Raw genomic sequence first — 18937 nt, 5'->3', positions numbered from 1 at the left:
TACCTAGTATTGTTAGTTAGGCTGTGAACGCCCCTGTTTTCAACCCCCAAGGTGGAATACTTACTGAACTGACAAGAAACTTTGCGTAAGAAACTTTCCTTTGTGTTTTAGGAAATGTTGAAAGAGGGGGGCTGCTAAATTTGAAATTCCTAATGCTAGCGCCTCTTATGGTAACTAGAGAGGTAAAGAGTTTCTTGCCCCGAAAGTTTCCGTCTTTGATTGCAGACCACATTTGTAAGCTCTCAGGATGTGACAGATTGAGGTCTGAGGAGCTCGAACTTTTATTAGCACAAAATTATTTCGCAACAAACAGAAGTTGGAAAACTTTTCAAGGAAGTGTTTATCATGAAGTTCTTTGCCGTCAACTATGTCATTTCTTGACGCCCACCTTAGTACCACACTATTCAAGGGAAATCTGTCATCTGGTTGTGTGAATTGGAATCCTGGTAGGCGTAGACAGTACCTACGCTTACTACGAAGAAAATGTGGAAATAGGTGTTGGTTTGAAGATGAAGTTATAAGAGCTCTTGAGCTACCAGATATTATGGCAATAAAACCTCAATTCTTCTAGATAGAGCCTATCTCACGGACATGGAAAGCACAAGCCCATTTTCTTCATTTACCGGGTTAACATAACTTTGGAGGTACGACTAGGTCTTAATAAAATGTTTCCCTTTGCTTTCTGTTCACAGGTAAGAATTTGACAACTTCAGTCTCAGGATGTGACAGATTGAGGTCTGAGGAGTTCGAACTTTTATTAGCACAAAATTATTTCGCAACAAACAGAAGTTGGAAAACTTTCAAGGAAGTGTTTATCATGAAGTTCTTTGCCGTCAACTATGTCATTTCTTGACGCCCACCTTACTACCACACTAAGGGAAATCTGTCATCTGGTTGTGTGAATTGGAATCCTGGTAGGCGTAGACAGTACGCCTACTACGAAGAAAATGTGGAAATAGGTGTTGGTTTGAAGATGAAGTTATAAGAGCTCTTGAGCTACTAGCTACCAGATATTATAGCAATAAAACCTCAATTCAAAACTTCTAGATAGAGCCTATCTCACGGACATGGAAAGAACAAGCCCATATTCTTCATTTACCGGGTTAACATAACTTTGGAGGTACGACTAGGTCATAATAAAATGTTTCCCTTTGCTTTCTGTTCACAGGTAAGAATTTGACAACTTCACTGAAAGTTTGACGATGCTAATGTTGATGTACCTTAAATGAGTAAGTCTGCTCCTTTTCGCCTTTTAAAAATTAATGAGTTTTTTGTGGACTTTTCTCGAGAAGTAACGTTTCTCCATTCTTATTACTTTTTCTGACCTATTTACAGTTCCCTAATCCCTCTCTTCTGGACTGCTCTCTTTGTCCTGGTATTTTTGTACAAAGCTAAAGTCAATGCCGATCCCAAATAAAATTCGGATAAGGTGCTGTAAAAGAAGAACAAGCACTAAGAAAAGGCCAAGTCACAAGTATTTTCATTGAAATTTTTCATCCCTTTGTAGAAAATATTGGGGCAATCTAATTTACCAGACCTCTGTGTTTCCTTTCATAACGCGACGCTTTTTAATAGTGTCTTATCAAAACTCTTTTTAACTTTTAGTACTTTGTTTTTTATCTTTGTGTTCTTTCCTTTGTTTTAAAATATTTAACGATTATAACAAGTTGTTTGGTTGTTGAAAGTCAAATGGAGTATGAAAGTGTTCATGACACGGAAAGTTACGGAGAAATTTCCAGTCTTGTTGACTTGGGTAAACAATTTGTTTTTCAAGTTGCTACAACTTGTCTTTCAAGTTGACTTTTTGTATCATAGTTTGTCAGGGCACCTTTGTTCTTTCTTGTAGTTCCACCTACCTTGTGATATCTTGTTTCGACATGAATGAAGTTATTTCTGAAGAGGGCTTTAAAACCGATTTGTCCCCTGTCAGGACCAGAACAGATGGCTGATCGAGAGAGAGGCTGACGATAAACGCCAACCCCGTCTGAATACAGGAAAAGGCGAAAGAAGAAGAAGATTGTAGACCAATTTGATCACTATTGGAGGCAGTTTTGGTAAATCTTCTCCTGTTACTTCTTCGACCGATAGAAATAGGTAGGTACTAGGTAAGATCAAAGTATTTTAGGCCATGTCGATCGACCATTCTTTAGAACTGTACATATGGATTGTGAACGCTCCTTTAGAATGAAAGTCTCTTCTCAAGAAAGAGATGCTACACTACAGACAATTGTAGTTATAACTCGCGCCTATTTAGATATAATTACCTTCTTGACTGCAGAGTGCAGAAATAAAAGTCTACTAAGAACTAAGAACTAAGACTCATTCGGGCAGTCAAAACAACGCAACGTATTTGATACTCTACAAGTCTACTCTCCGTATTCATAAGAGGGGATGATCATGTTTAAGGCAGGGGGATCTCGTGCTCCTTTCCCCTCGCTGTCCGAAATATATTCCACTTGAATTGTTATTTTGCGTGTTTAATTGCCTCGTGCCAAATTGAGGTCAAGTTCATCCCGCGACTCTCGCTTCGTACTGGGGGCACCCCTTGCCTCGTGCCAAATTAAGGTCAAGTTCATCCCGCGACTCTCGCTTCGTACTGGGGGTACCCTACTTCGTCTGTCTAGTCAAGGCTAAGGCCATCTTGCCGGTTCGCAGACTTTTCAAGAGCCTTCAATCGGGGACTCAGACTGACGTTGAACAGTCTTGTGACTTTCCCAGACAGTCACAGGTCTATCTTAAAATAAGAAAACACTGGTAAAAACGTCCAAGATGGTTGTGATTTCCCAATTTCTTTAACCTTAATATGAGAAATTACATAGATCTTAGGTACCATAAGCCTTTATAAAACAATACAGTCCAATATAGCTCGACCAAGACGATTTCATTGTGAGATGCAAGGATGAAAACTCAACTTCTCAAAACCTGGACTTAGTAAACCTTAGAACTCACTCGGGAAAAGGGCCCCTAACGGGTTCTCAAATGTCTGATTGGACCGAAAATCTTTTCAGTAAAAGGTCTTGGAGGCTTCGATTCTTTGACAGTAAATTTAATTATCTCAATGAAACATCCTCAAAGTTAGCGAATAATTCCTATGTCTGACGATTCCTGTCCTGTGATGTACCATTTAGGAAGGGGTTTCTACTTTCGTAAAAGACGCTGAATTCTGTTCTGCCTTGTAAGTACTCTCGGGGCTTAAGACCTCAACTTTGGCCAGCCACCAGTACACCGTTTCATTTCGTTTCAACCCTGGATTCCTACGCAGTCTTCAACGATTCCTGTGAGGTACCATGAAGGAAAGGGTTTAGAGAGGCTAAATCTGTCTTGTGTCCTCAGGGCTCAAGTCCTCAAATTTTACCAACCACCGTTTCATTTCAATCCCTATCTGATGTGTCGGATCCGTCTGAGCTTTTGTGCATATCGCTGTAAGCTGTAGGATAATATGCTTCCTCGTGTATTTAGGTTAGTGGGTGGGGCGGGTGCCAAGTCAATGGAATTAACTTGATTGCAAACGTACCTACGTATTACAGCGTCTTATCAGTTTCTAACTATCTTGTCTTTAGAAGTCGTCTCTTCAGGAGCGTTACTGCTGAAATGCAACTTTCAAAGGAGATTAGACGCAAAAAAAATATTTCCATCCAACTCTGAACTTGAAAAAAGAGGTTTGATAGAGGGAACTGTAACTCTCAAAGTCTTATCGTCCCAAATCGAAGAGAGGAGGAAGACAGGAAGGAGAAAGCCAGCCGTTTCGAGAACAAACCTTATCCATTCAGGATAAAAATCCGCCCGAGATTTTCAAGTCGGAAGGGATCATTAAAATGACTTCAACTTGAAACTTTGTTTGGTGGCCAAAACTGATGTGACTGCAGACTACAGATCTGAATACGTCTCTGTCTGCTGCCAGTTCTTGTGTTATTGCTCAGATGCAACCATCCCAGGATGTCATCTTCCAAAGTTGGTCCAGTTCTTGTGTGATTGCTCAGACGCAACCATCCCAGGATATCATCTTCCAAACTTGGTTTTTGGAGCTTTCCATGTTCACGATTACTATACTTCATCCAAGTCTGGAGAGATGCAATGGGAAAATTTGACATTTTCTCTTCAGCAATCAGGAAGTTTAGATATAGCTCTTGTTGTACCTGAAGCGACTATTTATGCTCTCCGTAATTGGGGTGGATTAATTCTGGGAAGAGTTCTTTTTCATTAAATTCCGTTGATGGGTTGCTATTAATAAAGGATTTAGGTTGTCAGTACAGAATATCTGACGGCGGATTTCAGGATGTTACTCCATGTAGCATGTAACTTCATTTGAAATCTCACTTCGAGCCAGGGCAATAGTCACAATTTTTTTAAGACTTTGTGTAGTTTCATATTATCTTGCTTTTTATTTTAGATCATTAGTTACCCTCGTTGCAGTTCTACAGGAATTTATTCGTTGAACTTTATCTCAAAAATGATCTTCCTTTGACTCGATTTTCTATCGTTGCTGGGCCTAGTTGTAATTCCCAACATCTCATACCCGCCAATCACCGTCTGACAGAACCTGTGTCTGAGGGTTTTCCCACCACACACGAGAAGACGGTTTAAGGCCTAGGTCTTTGAGGCCGCGGTCTGTCAGAGGATCTGAACCTGAGTGGCGAGCATGATATATGCAACTACACTACAGACAATTGTAGTTATAACTCGCGCCTATTTAGATATAATTACCTTCTTGACTGCAGAGTGCAGAAATAAAAGTCTACTCAGACTCATTCGGGCAGTCAAAACAAAGCAACGTATTTGATACTCTACAAGTCTACTCTCCGTATTCATAAGAGGGGATCACAGACATGTTTAAGGCAGGGGGATCTCGTACTCCTTTCCCCTCTGTTCGTGCTCCTTTCCCCTCGCTGTCCGAAATATATTCCACTCGAATTGTTATTTTGCGTGTTTAATTGCCTCGTGCCAAATTAAGGTCAAGTTCATCCCGCGACTCTCGCTTCGTACTGGGGGTACCCTACTTCGTCTGTCTAGTCAAGGCTAAGGCCATCTTGCCGGTTCGCAGACTTTTCAAGAGCCTTCAATCGGGGACTCAGACTGACGTTAAACAGTCTTGTGACTTTCCCAGACAGTCACAGGTCTATCTTAAAATAAGAAAACACTGGTAAAAACGTCCAAGATGGTTGTGATTTCCCAATTTCTTTAACCTTAATATGAGAAATTACATAGATCTTAGGTACCATAAGCCTTTATAAAACAATACAGTCCAATATAGCTCGACCAAGACGATTTCATTGTGAGATGCAAGGATGAAAACTCAACTTCTCAAAACCTGGACTTAGTAAACCTTAGAACTCACTCGGGAAAAGGGCCCCTAACGGGTTCTCAAATGTCTGATTGGACCGAAAATCTTTTCAGTAAGTTCCCATTATGTAGGCCTGTGTTGAACATGTCTATCAAATTTTATCCAAATCGTACTAACTTTTCGGGAGTTATGGTGCAACAAACATACGTACAAACTAAATGCACTTACTTCGTTCGTTTATTTGAATCCCACAATATCCCACATCTTACGTACCCTACATATTTGCATATCCCAGTTTTTCCGAGCGGAAACAAACAAACAAACATACGTACAAACTAAATGCACTTACTTCGTTCGTTTATTTGAATCCCACAATATCCCACATCTTACGTACCTACCCTACATATTTGCATATCCCAGTTTTTCCGAGCTTCTAAATTTACATTCGCCTATTTGAGTAGGATATTTCAACTTGGACTCTGAAGCCCCCTTGTAGGTCGACTGGAAAATTCTGCATCGACCGATACTTGACCTTTTTTGCTTTCTATTACAATATGTAGGTATGTATGTCGAACCTACATATAATATGTCCAATTTTTTTGAAGTCGGTACAAATTTTCAAAATCGGGAAACGGGCGGAATCATCCGTTTTGCACCCGGGTCCCCTGAGTCCAAAAAATTGATTGTGGGGCCAATAAAACTATTTCCTTTTGAAATGTCGACAATTCCGAAAATGTGGATTTGTTCTCTACAGTTTCGTAATGTAATAGAAAGTCGTGTGATGTTCGCACACGATTTTTATCCAACCACTCATTGAACCTAATGGAAAACTTTGGTATGGTAAAATGTTTACTTTCTGCTTTCAGCATAGGTTTGTTTGCCTCCTTCTTATGTATTCCTTATCCTAAAAGCATAGGAAAGGATTGTTTTCGGTCCGATTTTTTTTTCTTCTGTTTGAGAGATGGATGTGAGAGACCATCAGGTTTTAAAATATTCGACCTTTTTTTCTGGATTTCTCCATAATGTGCATAGGTACTTGACTTGTTCGAGCATTGCTAAAAAGCTTTTTAAGATTTTAACCGGAATAGATACTGGAAATTTCCAATTTTTTAGTAATCTATCACAACTGATGTGACTGCAGACTACAGATCTGAATACGTCTCTGTCTGCTGCCAGTTCTTGTGTGATTGCTCAGACGCAACCATCCCAGGATATCATCTTCCAAACTTGGTTTTTGGAGCTTTCCATGTTCACGATTACTATACTTCATCCAAGTCTGGAGAGATGCAATGGGAAAATTTGACATTTTCTCTTCAGCAATCAGGAAGTTTAGATATAGCTCTTGTTGTACCTGAAGCGACTATTTATGCTCTCCGTAATTGGGGTAGATTAATTCTGGGAAGAGTTCTTTTTCATCAAAATGGTAAGTTAATAATAATTGTTCATTCAGCATGGATTCCAATTTCCAAGCAGATTTGCGTTCTATGTATACGGAATACGGATACGGAGTGTCTAAAACTAATCGAATAGTAATTTAAGGCCGTACTCACTTTACTGTCCGTGTCCATGAGACAGGCATAATGTCTCACTGTCTTGGAAGGATTGGTGGGGTTTAAAATCCTTTGGACATTTAAGGCATGATATTAAATTGGGTCAAACTGTCAAAGTGAGACCTTGTCCCTTCTAAATTCCGGTATGCAAATGTTCTCAATTAGGGGTTCCAAACTGTGCCAGGAGAATGGAACTATCGTTAGTGATGAGAGGCGCGACGAGACGATCTCCTCTCGAAATTTACCAGATTTTGTCTCGTCACTTGAAAAAATGCAAGACAAGGCAGGGTTCATTTTGTTTCGTAAAATCACTAATATTATTATCGCACACAGACAAAAACTAGGTTGGCGAAAGTCCAATCTAGTGACTGGGTTCTGGAACTCCAATATGGAACTCTATATTCGGAAGCTCGACACTTTTTATAGCATTCCAACGCCCCCCCAAAGGATATAAGCACATAAAGAGTTCTTCCACTCTAATTTCCTGAAACTTGTGACACCCTGTCACTCGATTTTTTAAACAACCGTTCATTAAGATAACACGAGGTAATTATCACGTATCTGTTATCACTCTGGAATGTGCGGAATTCCGCAGTGCCCAGGAATTTTATCAAAATATTTTGAGCGAAGGTATTTTGTCAACACCTCTCTTACCTTGGGCTTAACCTCAACAAGTGCCCTGCATGTTTTGTGCATGCTAATTATAGAGTCAAGTGGGGTGTATAGGGGAATATTTGAACTTTTTAGGGTTTATAGGTTTTTTTTTTTGGGTTTATATTAAATGTACCCACATATTAACCTGATTGCATTTGAGGTTTTTTGTGAAGCTCTAACTTTGCGGAACTTGAATTGATGGTGGATGTGCCTTTTTTTTCAAATTCATACCTACTTTATATTGGTTCCAGACGATCGACTTCGGTCGACTCTAGAGTAGACGTGTCCACACATAGTCGGCCGTCGATCGACGTCCACACTGCCTCGACAGCCGTACACTATGTGTGGACACAGCCTTACAAATTCAAGGAAAAACCTACTGGAAAATTCTGTACAATTCCAAATTACGAGCGCATTTCCAAGAACTCGTAAGCTAGCACAATAATTAATAAGAGGTTTCTCGTGTTTAACAAGAGATTTCTCAGGTGTTCAATAAGAGGTTTCTCGTGCTTAACAAGAGATTTCTCAGGTGTTCAATAAGAGGTTTCTCGTGTTTAACAGGAGGTTTCTCAGGTGTTTAATAAGAGGTTTCTCGTGCTTAACAAGAGATTTCTCAGGTATTTAATAAGAGGTTTCTCGTGTTTAACAAGAGATTTCTCAGGTGTTTAATAAGAGGTTACTCGTGCTTAACAGGAAGTTTCTCGTGCTTAACAGGAAGTTTCTCGTGCTTAACCTGAGGTTTCTCAGGCGTCAAGAGGTTTAGAAGCAGAGAATGCCTCACAGATCTAGGTCTGTTAGACCGTCTTAGAGTGAGTTGCGTGCATGGGGTTTACCAAGAGTTTTAGGAGAGAATGCCTTAGGCATTAACTTCGGTCCCGGTTTCAAAATTACGTTTCCTTACAGTTTTCATAAATGAAAATTTGTGACTGAGCGTGACCTAAAGAAACACCTAAAATGGGTATTTCACCAAAGTACATACCTACGCTAATCGCTAAACTTACTGACCACACTTCGTGTCCTGTATGAAAACGACAGGAATACGAGAAAGCTACTTATTTTCGCTCACAATTTAGGAACATTAAGCTTGCCAATTTGAAGACACAAGTATTCGGGACCCATCCTTCGCAAAGTCCCAACACAAACAAGTAGTTCCCGTCGTGTCTTAACGTGTGTGGTTTTCCCGAGTCATGTTATTTCCCTGGCGTTCCCTCACAAAGGGGCCTTTGTTTCCATCAGTTTCGTCTGGCATCTCGCTGTTGTGGTTTTCAACCAGGGCCGGTAACAGGGGAGGTTTATTCGGTTCCTTTCACCCCCGGATAGCCCAAAACCAGCAAGTCCTATAATACAGAGACGTACGTAAAAAGCCCGCTCTGAGACTTAAGTGTAAGGGCAAACAAGATTAAAAGTTAGGTTAAGCTTATGCGAATCTATGAATATGTAATATGTATTTAGCTCAAACTACCTAAGAGTATTCTTAGTTAGGCTGTGAACGCCCCTGTTTTCAACCTCTAAGGTGGAATACTTACTGAACTGACAAGAAACTTTGCGTAAGAAACTTTCCTTTGTGTTTTAGGAAATGTTGAGAGAGTTTTGGTGACATCTGTTTTTGTGTAAGCTCTCGGAAGTCGAAATTGAACTTTAAGTCGGACGTCAAAAGCCGAAAGGCGGAAAACCCGCAGGTAACTGATTGCCGGGGATCCTGATGGTTTTTTGTGTAGCCACCTCTAAGCGAAGGCCCACCACACTTTGCGGTCGCAAGAGAGGCTTTGTGTGTGCAGGCCTCTACACTTTCCGGCAACCGTAAATGTATGTGATGGGCTTAATAAGTACATTTCACAGAGTAGCTCGCTGTCTAGCTTATCATGACAAAAAAAAAAAAAAATCTTGCTTATCATGGCTAAACTGCTAAAGTGGGTTCTTCCACCTGCTTAGGTACAAATTAAAAATCTTCATCATCTGCAACTTACTCTTTAGTCAAACATGACTGAAACACCGGTCATAAAATATGAATTCCAAGTTGTAAATAATAAGGAAGATTTCAAGTTCCATCAAAAAGTTAAAAGTTATCGTAAACGACACCTCAGTACTTAGGGGAAGCATCACGTCGTACGCTCTACGCTCGAAAGGCACGTAAAATACGATTAAACTACGTTGAAAGGGGGAAGAGAATTTCCAAAAGAGGGAAGAGGGTAAGGTTTTCAAACTACGTGAAAAAGGGTTTGATCCCTCCCGCGTTGAAAATAAAGAATTACGTGGAAAATCCTGGTGACGGGGTTCTCCTTAATGGTAGAAGACGCTGATGTGTTTTGAATCTTTCCACGTACGTGCCGGTGTTGGGATTCGGGTGGTGAAGATCCAGACACGAGACTGGGATGTGCGTGAGACGAGACTTTGGGAAAACATCTGCAGTAGCAGAGCAGACATTTCCAGGGACACTGAGTTTGTCCCGTTAGTTCAGTGTCCGTGACCCCTGTCGCTTAACTACTGGATGGTGGTCCCAGCCGTAGCAGTATCCTGCTCAAATAGTACTAGAGTGTCCTTTGAAGTTCCAGTTCACTTGATGTTGCCAAGGTAATTGGGATTACCCATTTTTACTTTTTATTACTAAAGTAATTAAAAAGTATTCCTTATTGCTGACGTGTACAGCGCCTTCTTCGCTTCACTGTCTCATCAGAAGAATGAGTAAAGCAATTTTTACAGTCATCTAGAAGTGACTTGTCTAATGGTCATACGTTCTGATAAACTTCATTTGCCCTACAATCCTTCCAACACCGTGACACTCACGGACACGAAAATCGAAGCAAGTAAACTTCGTTTTAGGGGACACAGATGACCGTGCTATATCGATTTCTCCAAAGACCCTGGCATTGACTATCCCTTTCTTCTTTTCCACTCTTTCATTGCTCTTGTAGATAGTCTTTGTAGCTTGTAGATAGAAGGGTAAAAATAGCTATTCTTTCTCTATCGCAGATATTGTTGGATAAAGTTTTTTTTCCTCTCTCAGTGGTGTAGAAACAAGCCACAGGAACTTTGTAATTAGATTTTTTCCGGAACAGTCTACAGCTTTGCAGAAGATTTGTTCAACTGAAGAGCAGATCCTTCTGCCAAGTATGGGATCAAACCTCAGGAATAGAAAATTCCACTTCCTGAGGGGACTTTTTCTACCTTTTAACGTCACTGATTAAGTGTACGTTAAAACATCAGGACGATGATGTCTCAAGCTGTGTCCACACAGTGGACGGCCGTCGTTCGATGTCGACTGAATCGTCCGCACTGCCTCCACAACATAGATTCACCTCGGGGAACTCCGATGTCGATCTACGGCCGACGACTATTTTTCTGTTTCTCCGACACTGAAACAGCCGTCTCTCTCAGTGATGTCTTTATACCAGAAGAGATAGAAGAGAAACAAATTTTCTTTCTCTCTTCTCTTTTTAAATTAAAGTGGAGAACTTTTTTTTTACAATTTTTTACAAAGAGGTTATTAAATTCTATATAAAGACTGGAAGTTCTTTATCTGTCGTGCACGTTGCGTTTTATATTGAACGCTGGGAATTTCAAACTTTCTCAACTGTGAGACTTAGGGGTGTCCAAAATCGGGAGTTTTTGATTCAGCTCATTGCACTGTAGGAAAAGGTCTTGGAGGCTTCGATTCTTTGACAGTAAATTTAATTATCTCAATGAAACATCCTCAAAGTTAGCGAATAATTCCTATGTCTGACGACTCTTCTCTCCCTCTCTCTCTCCCTCCCCCTTTCTCCCTCTCTCTCTCTCCCCCTTTCTCCCTCTCTCTCTCCACCCCTCTCTCTCTCTCTTTCTCTTACCCTCCCTTGCTCTCCTCTCTCTCCCTCTCTTTTTCTCCTCAATTTTTTGAATCGCCCTACAGTAAAGGAGCATAGATGAATCCGGAGGGGGGACGGGCCCCCTCGTACCATAATTCCTATGTCTAACGATTCCCGTGATGTACCATTTAGGAAGGGGTTTCTACTTTCGTAAAAGACGCTGAATTCTGTTCTGCCTTCTAAGTACTCTCGGGGCTTAAGACCTCAAATTTGGCCAGCCCCCAGTACCGTTTCATTTCGTTTCAACCCTGAATTCCTACGAGGTACCATTAAGGAAAGGGCCCCCCCTTAAATACGACCCTGCCTAGTTTCCATGGATCGTACCTACGCCACTGGTGTACTGTTATTATTGTTGTTAGATTTTTCAAAAGATGTTTTTCCACTCGTTTCTGATCTTTTGCCGCTCCATTAAACTTTTATCGAATTTATTACCGGATGAAAACTACAAAGTAATTCTACACTTTGTATAGGAGAGGAAAAAAAAAAAGGAAAAATGTAAATTTTGCATTTGAAATTTTGTTAGGGTGGTAGACAAAAGGAGATAGGGTAAGATAGAAGAGGTAATGCTGAATTCAAGTGAAATTAGGAAAAAGTGCTGTAGAAAAGGAAGAAGGGGGTGGAGGAGAAGGAGGAGGGAGGAGAAGAAGGATGAGCAGGAGGAGAAGAAAAAGAAGCTCACAGTCGTACATCCCTACTGGCCCAGCTAATTGGCCAAAATACTTTTTAATTGAAGAATCAACATGTGGTTTACATACGCGTTAAAATGGTGCTGTTTTCGACACCATTTTAAAACAACAGACTGTGTCCTGTCCACACATAGTCGACGCCGTCGGTCGACGAGGTGAATCTATGTTGTCAAGGTACGGTTGTTCGACGGCATCACTCACAGCTTTAACATTAAACTGTGGACCTGGGCATAAAATATCGAGTTAGTGTAACCCAGTCACAGAAACCAATTACAGAAATGAAAAGAGTTCTAAACACACTGACTTCTAAGTTTGTACTACTGAGTTCTAAACACACTCAGTACCTTTTTAAAAAAATCGTACTTTACCTAGCATACCTACTGCAACCACACCATTAGATTACGTACGTAGATAATACGGCTATCCTATAACAGAAAAATATTCTAAAACCCAAAGCACGTGACCGCATCACGCGTGTTTACCCTCAGGCTGGGTGCCTTTTCAGTTCACCAGATAGAAACTTTACGAAAGTTTAAAATAAACATACACTGCTACTTAGATCATTAGTTACCCTCGTTGCAGTTCTACAGGAATTTATTCGTTGAACTTTATCTCAAAAATGATCTTCCTTTGACTCGATTTTCTATCGTTGCTGGGCCTAGTTGTAATTCCCAACATCTCATACCCGCCAATCACCGTCTGACAGAACCTGTGTCTGAGGGTTTTCCCACCACACACGAGAAGACGGTTTAAGGCCTAGGTCTTTGAGGCCGCGGTCTGTCAGAGGATCTGAACCTGAGTGGCGAGCATGATATATGCAACTACACTACAGACAATTGTAGTTATAACTCGCGCCTATTTAGATATAATTACCTTCTTGACTGCAGAGTGCAGAAATAAAAGTCTACTCAGACTCATTCGGGCAGTCAAAACAAAGCAACGTATTTGATACTCTACAAGTCTACTCTCCGTATTCATAAGAGGGGATCACAGACATGTTTAAGGCAGGGGGATCTCGTACTCCTTTCCCCTCTGTTCGTGCTCCTTTCCCCTCGCTGTCCGAAATATATTCCACTCGAATTGTTATTTTGCGTGTTTAATTGCCTCGTGCCAAATTAAGGTCAAGTTCATCCCGCGACTCTCGCTTCGTACTGGGGGTACCCTACTTCGTCTGTCTAGTCAAGGCTAAGGCCATCTTGCCGGTTCGCAGACTTTTCAAGAGCCTTCAATCGGGGACTCAGACTGACGTTAAACAGTCTTGTGACTTTCCCAGACAGTCACAGGTCTATCTTAAAATAAGAAAACACTGGTAAAAACGTCCAAGATACCAAGATGGTTGTCATTTCCCAATTTCTTCAACCTTAATCTGAGAAATTACATAGATCTTAGGTACCATAAGCCTTTATAAAACAATATAGTCCAATAGAGCTCGACCAAGACGATTTCATTGTGAGATGCATGGATGAAAACTCAACTTTTCAAAACCTGGACTTAGTAAACCTTAGAACTCACCCGGGAAAAGGGCCCCTAAACGGGTCCTCAAATGTCTGATTGGACCGAAAAAGTTCCCATTATGTAGGCCTGTGTTGAACATGTCTATCAAATTTTATCCAAATCGTACTAACTTTTCGGGAGTTATGGTGAAACAAACAAGCAGACATACGTACAAACTAAATGCACTTACTTCGTTCGTTTATTTGAATCCCACAATATCCCACATCTTACGTACCAGTCATATTCTCGTGAGGTCCAGAGACACCCCAGCAGACAGTGTTATCAATGACATGAAATCCATCATATGTCATGTTGAAGAGTCATAACTCATGATCAACTATGTCTGTTATTATGTTTGTTATGTCTGGGTGTCAGTTTTACTATTGAGTTGTACATACGTCAAGTCCTTATCCAAGATTTCGGCAAGGGGGAGGGGGCCCGGACCTCCCCTCGAGCCTCATTTTTCTCCTTTACTATCTACATAGGCCAGACTCCAAAAATTTAGAGCAACCACCCGTAAATCAATGTTTGGACTCTCGCCTCCCCCTCTACGGCCCTGGTCACCCATATCCAGGATCTCAGCAACGGGGGCGGGGGGAGAAGGAGGAGGGCAAGAATACCAATAGTGGCTTACCGCAGGAGGGTGGATGCTCCAAATCAGAGGCCAATATTTTTTGTACGTTACAACGTTTGGGGACAAACAAGTCTGAGGCCAAGGCCCCGGACCCCCTGCCCCTCTAAATACGGCCCTGTATACAATGACTACGAGAGAAAAGTCCTGTCTGGAATGTAGGAATTAAAGAGTTTTATTCAATAAGGGCCCTGCTCAGCCTCCTTTTGGGTGCTGTAGCCTCAGCGCAGCGGTTCGGTGAGAACTGAGGGAACTAATGCAATCACTTTTCCTTCAACCATTAATGAATTTATTCAATTTAGACGTCCTTTGTAAATACATTTCCTTCAACATCTGAAACGTTTTCATTTCTCCTCTTTCTCCACCGTTTCCTTTTCATCCCGTCCGCTTTCCGCTTTAGTGTGCCAGCAGTGCGCCAACTGTTTTTTAATTTTTTACTACCCAAACTGTTCAGCTGGTTGAGGCGAATAACAATAATACAAAGAAGAATTAGAAGAAGAAAACGAAGAAGAAGAGGAGGAGGAGGAGGAGGAGGAAGAAGAAGAAGAAGAAGACGAAGGCGAAGAAAGGGGAAAAAATAAACAGGGAGCAGCAGAAACAAAAAAATGTAAACAAAAAAACAACAGAAGTAAACAATAAAAAAAAAAACTCGACGCTATGACCTTACGAAAAACGCAAAAAATAAATAATAAAACTGCACATAAAAAAAAGAAAAAAAAGTCAACGACCATAAAACATTTTTTTTTTTTTTTTTTTACTCTGTTTTTTATGGGATCGGATAAAAGTGCACAGTTTGCAGCAGAAGGGACTTGTAAACACACACGGATGGTGTGGGGATAATACCCGTATTTAATACTGTTATACATGTGAAGTCTGAAATGCAGAAAATAAATACCAAGGGGTTATCAAAATTCAATGTAGGTATATAAGTGTTAATAAAGATTGTGTGGATAAGGAATTTTAATAATTGTGTTAAGCTGTGTCCTGTCCATAAGTAGTCCACGCCTGTGTTTGACAAAGTTCGTCCCGGGCGGGGTTTGAACCCGCGATCAAGCGTTTAAAGGCAGGCGTGCTATACCCTCCAAGCTAACTAGGCTGGCTAAATCTGGACCTTGAATAAAATGCACTCTGGTAAATTTTAAGACTTGACTGGGACTCAAACCACAAACCCGTGGAGTACGGATCCGAAGTCTTCTGCGCTAACCAGTATGTTGAATACCCCTGGTTTATTGGTACATCTATGTAGATTTGGATATTTGGATATGCATATTAATTTATGTTTTTGGCACATGTGGTCAAATTGTTTACAATAGGTACATCTGTTTTGTACATCATTATTATACAATAGGTATGGCCATATGAGTGTAATGCTGTATTGGTATAGGCAAAGGTGTGTCCACACATAGTCGATGGCCGTCGATCGAGGGCAATGTACACATGTGTACCAATTTTATCAAAATCGGACTGAACGAGACCTTTCGAGACTTTTTCCCAAACAAGGGTTGATGATGACCCTAAACAAGAGGCAGACTAAACAAATTGAAATCTGTCGAGACACATGCAAACTCATTGCGTTCTAGTTGAAAATGTCGAAGGGTAGAAAAATTCCGAATTCCCGGAAAGTGTGGAAATGTCATGTTTTCTGAAAGTCATCACTCGATCATTACAATTGTATGACTTGCAATACGAGTATTTCAAGATCTCGATCAACACTAAATTTGGACTGTTTTCCTCTTAAAGGTAATACTCTACCTACATACGTACGTAGGTACCTACATATGTAAGAACGCAATTTTCTGATGTCGTTCTTAGAAGTATAATCCTACACGATACGATATTTTGTCGTGTACATCCCCTACATAAATATCTGGACGTAGGTACACAGGTAGGTACTCTTCTTACGTTTGTCTATAATATTCTACGTCTCATTTAATGGGTAGTTGTATAGTATACCTATCGAACAGCACCGATGAACCATTTTACCTGCCCCCGGTTCCCGGTGGTGTAGTGGTCAAGGCGCTCGTCTGGTAATTATTAGGGCGTGGGTTCAATCTCAGCGACAGTCATTGCCCTCACAGATGTCACCTTGTAACCTCATATCTGTGAGGGTGTAGTCGCTGTAGATAAAAAAAAAAAAAAATCTCAGCCGAACTATGGAATTTCGTTCTCAAACGGTACCTGCCAACAGTACCACGTACTGAAAAAGCCCATTCTGAGGCTTAGGTGTAGGGGCAAACAGCCCTAAAAGGTGGGTTAAGCTTATACGAATATACCTACCTACCTCTACACATATTACATTCGCGCGTCTCCAAATCGTTTGACGTGTGATTTAGAGCAATATATTAAAGGTATGTAAGGTAGGGTGAGTACTGAGAAGGTACCTACTTTAATATATTTTTCGCATATCACAACTCTCTAGCTCTGACAGACATCTTTGTGACAGAAAATTGCATTTGTATGACGGGATTTCTCTCTCTCTCTCTCTCCGTTCCTCTTTCTCTCTCCCTCCCCTCTCTTTCTTTTTTTCTCTCTCCCCGTCTCCCTCTCTCTTTCTCTCCCTCTCATAATAAAAAGACCCAAAAAACACAACCCCGACCCAAAGTTGTGACTTTCGTTAGAAATAAATAGCTCACCCCTAAAGGGGATTTAGCCAATTATAGTGTGTACTGTGTAGGCATTCACGATAGTACATATACATAACTGTATACAGTTATTCAATGCCCTATAAGGCTAAAGTCCAAATGACAATCAAAAGTCACCATCTGGCGTCTCAAATGACCTTCCTAATGAACAATACAACATAATTAATAAAAGAAAAAGTTAACCCACTGCCTTCGAGCCGAATGTCAGCTTGGGATTTATTTCTTCATCAAATCTCTCATAAATCTGCGGCTTAGCCGCTCATGGCCGCACGCCTTGCCGCATATAGCCGCATGAAATGCAACTGGGTTCAACCTCTTGCGTCTGAATGTACAATATTGTTCTAGTAGCAGCGCAGCGGCAGCAGACAAGTATTCCTCCCTACACTCCCTCTCTGTCTTGAACTCCGGGAAGGAGGCAACCTTGGTTGAACTTGTCCAGATATCAAAGTGGTGTTAGGGCTGGTGGGGTTTGCCGGGCAGTTGAAAAGATGGTTGGTGTCATGTGGGGCTCCGGAACATGTAGGAAAGAACATGAATGTACAATGACAATCTTCCATTTCTTCGCCTTGTCCCGTGTTCAGACGTGGGCAGCGTTTTTCGTCAGCCTCTCAATCAGCCCTTAGGCGATTGCTTTGGGCTATCATTTGGTTTTGGGTACATACAACATTTCCTTTGCATCCGTTCGCATCCAACCTTTAATATCGCCACAGAACGGAAATTCGAAGGTCACAATAGAAACATGAAACAGTCTGTTCGGGTCTTTATTTTTCTGGTCAGCCAACTCTAAAATGAATGTATCCTGAAATAAAACTCGAGGATTGAAGAGTCTCAATGTGTTGAGATTTAAGATTATTGTACCTCGGTATGCTGTAAAAGTTTAATTTCTATTGTGTGACTTAATCTGGCACATTCTTCCATCCTGGCAAACAAGATACATAAACATAACCTACATGACTCTGACAAACTAGGCCATAAAGCCTGTGGAATATTGAAATAAGAAAGGAATATATGTACATATTATATGGAATTATTAACAAAAGGATCATAACGGACTTGCAGAATGTATTCTTTGTACCAGGGCACCTATTGGAACTTCTCCTTCTTTTTCTTCGCCTTCTCCCGCGTTCAGACGGGATTGGCGTTTTTCTTCCCTCGTCAGCCTCTCAATCAGCAATAACTAAGGTGATTGCTTTGAGTTGACACTTGGTTTTGGCTACAAAAATTTTACGAGTCGATGCCCTTCGCACTCCTCCCTGTTTAATGTCCCCCAGCCAGTCTATTGGAACTACCAGTGCCTCATATCACCAAAGTATGGAAAAGTATCTTACAAGTGTAATAGCCAATGGAAAACCAGAATTTTGAATTCGGACGAATTAGATCGAAATATGGAACTACGACACAGACCACAAGCGTCCAATGTAGCAGTTGTTTCATAGCTGCGAAATAAAAACGGCGGTGAAACACTCATCTTTAAAAAAAAAAAATGTCATCTCATGACAATTTATGAACCCAAATTTAATTACCCCGTGGCCGTGGCCAAAGAAGGGATTAGTTCAGCCTGTTTATCCTTAGTATCAGATCTCGTGGGGGCAAAGGTCATTGTAATAAACGCAAAGAGGTCACAAAATTTTAGCATAAATCATTCAGAAAACCTTAAAAAAACCTTCCTACTTTTTTTTCTAAAAAAAGGGTACCTATGTACCTGTGTATGTAGATAGGCATACAAAATGATAAACAAAATGTGTTCGGAACGGGCATTGTAAAATCTAGGTCGTAAATTTTTAGGAAAAATTGAGACAGGAGGATTTTTTTATGATGTTAACTTTTATACTTTTAGTCCGTCCTTCCTTTATTATTACGATTGTAATAAAAAGGTATAAGGGACGGACTATTGTATTCGCTTCGGTGCCTGTCTGTCCCTATAGAAGTATAGAAGGACTTATCCAATACTCTTAATGCTTGTAACAAAATATATAGTTCCCAATTATTAAATTTTATGACCTAACTTCGACTCGAACCATTAACCTCCAGATCCAAAGTCCAACGCGTTAACCACTGTACCACTGAGGTTGGTCTTTGGTCTTAAAAAGTTTCCAGTGTAGTTGCATCTTGTGCCTATAAATAATGACCACCAAATAAAGGTTTATTTAGACAAAG

The sequence above is a fragment of the Diaphorina citri genome, unplaced genomic scaffold, assembly GCF_000475195.1.
Source record: "Diaphorina citri unplaced genomic scaffold, Diaci psyllid genome assembly version 1.1 scaffold160, whole genome shotgun sequence".
Taxonomy (NCBI): Eukaryota; Metazoa; Arthropoda; class Insecta; order Hemiptera; family Psyllidae; genus Diaphorina; species Diaphorina citri.
The sequence above is the reverse complement of the archived record's forward strand: the minus strand, read 5'-3'. Positions refer to the sequence as shown.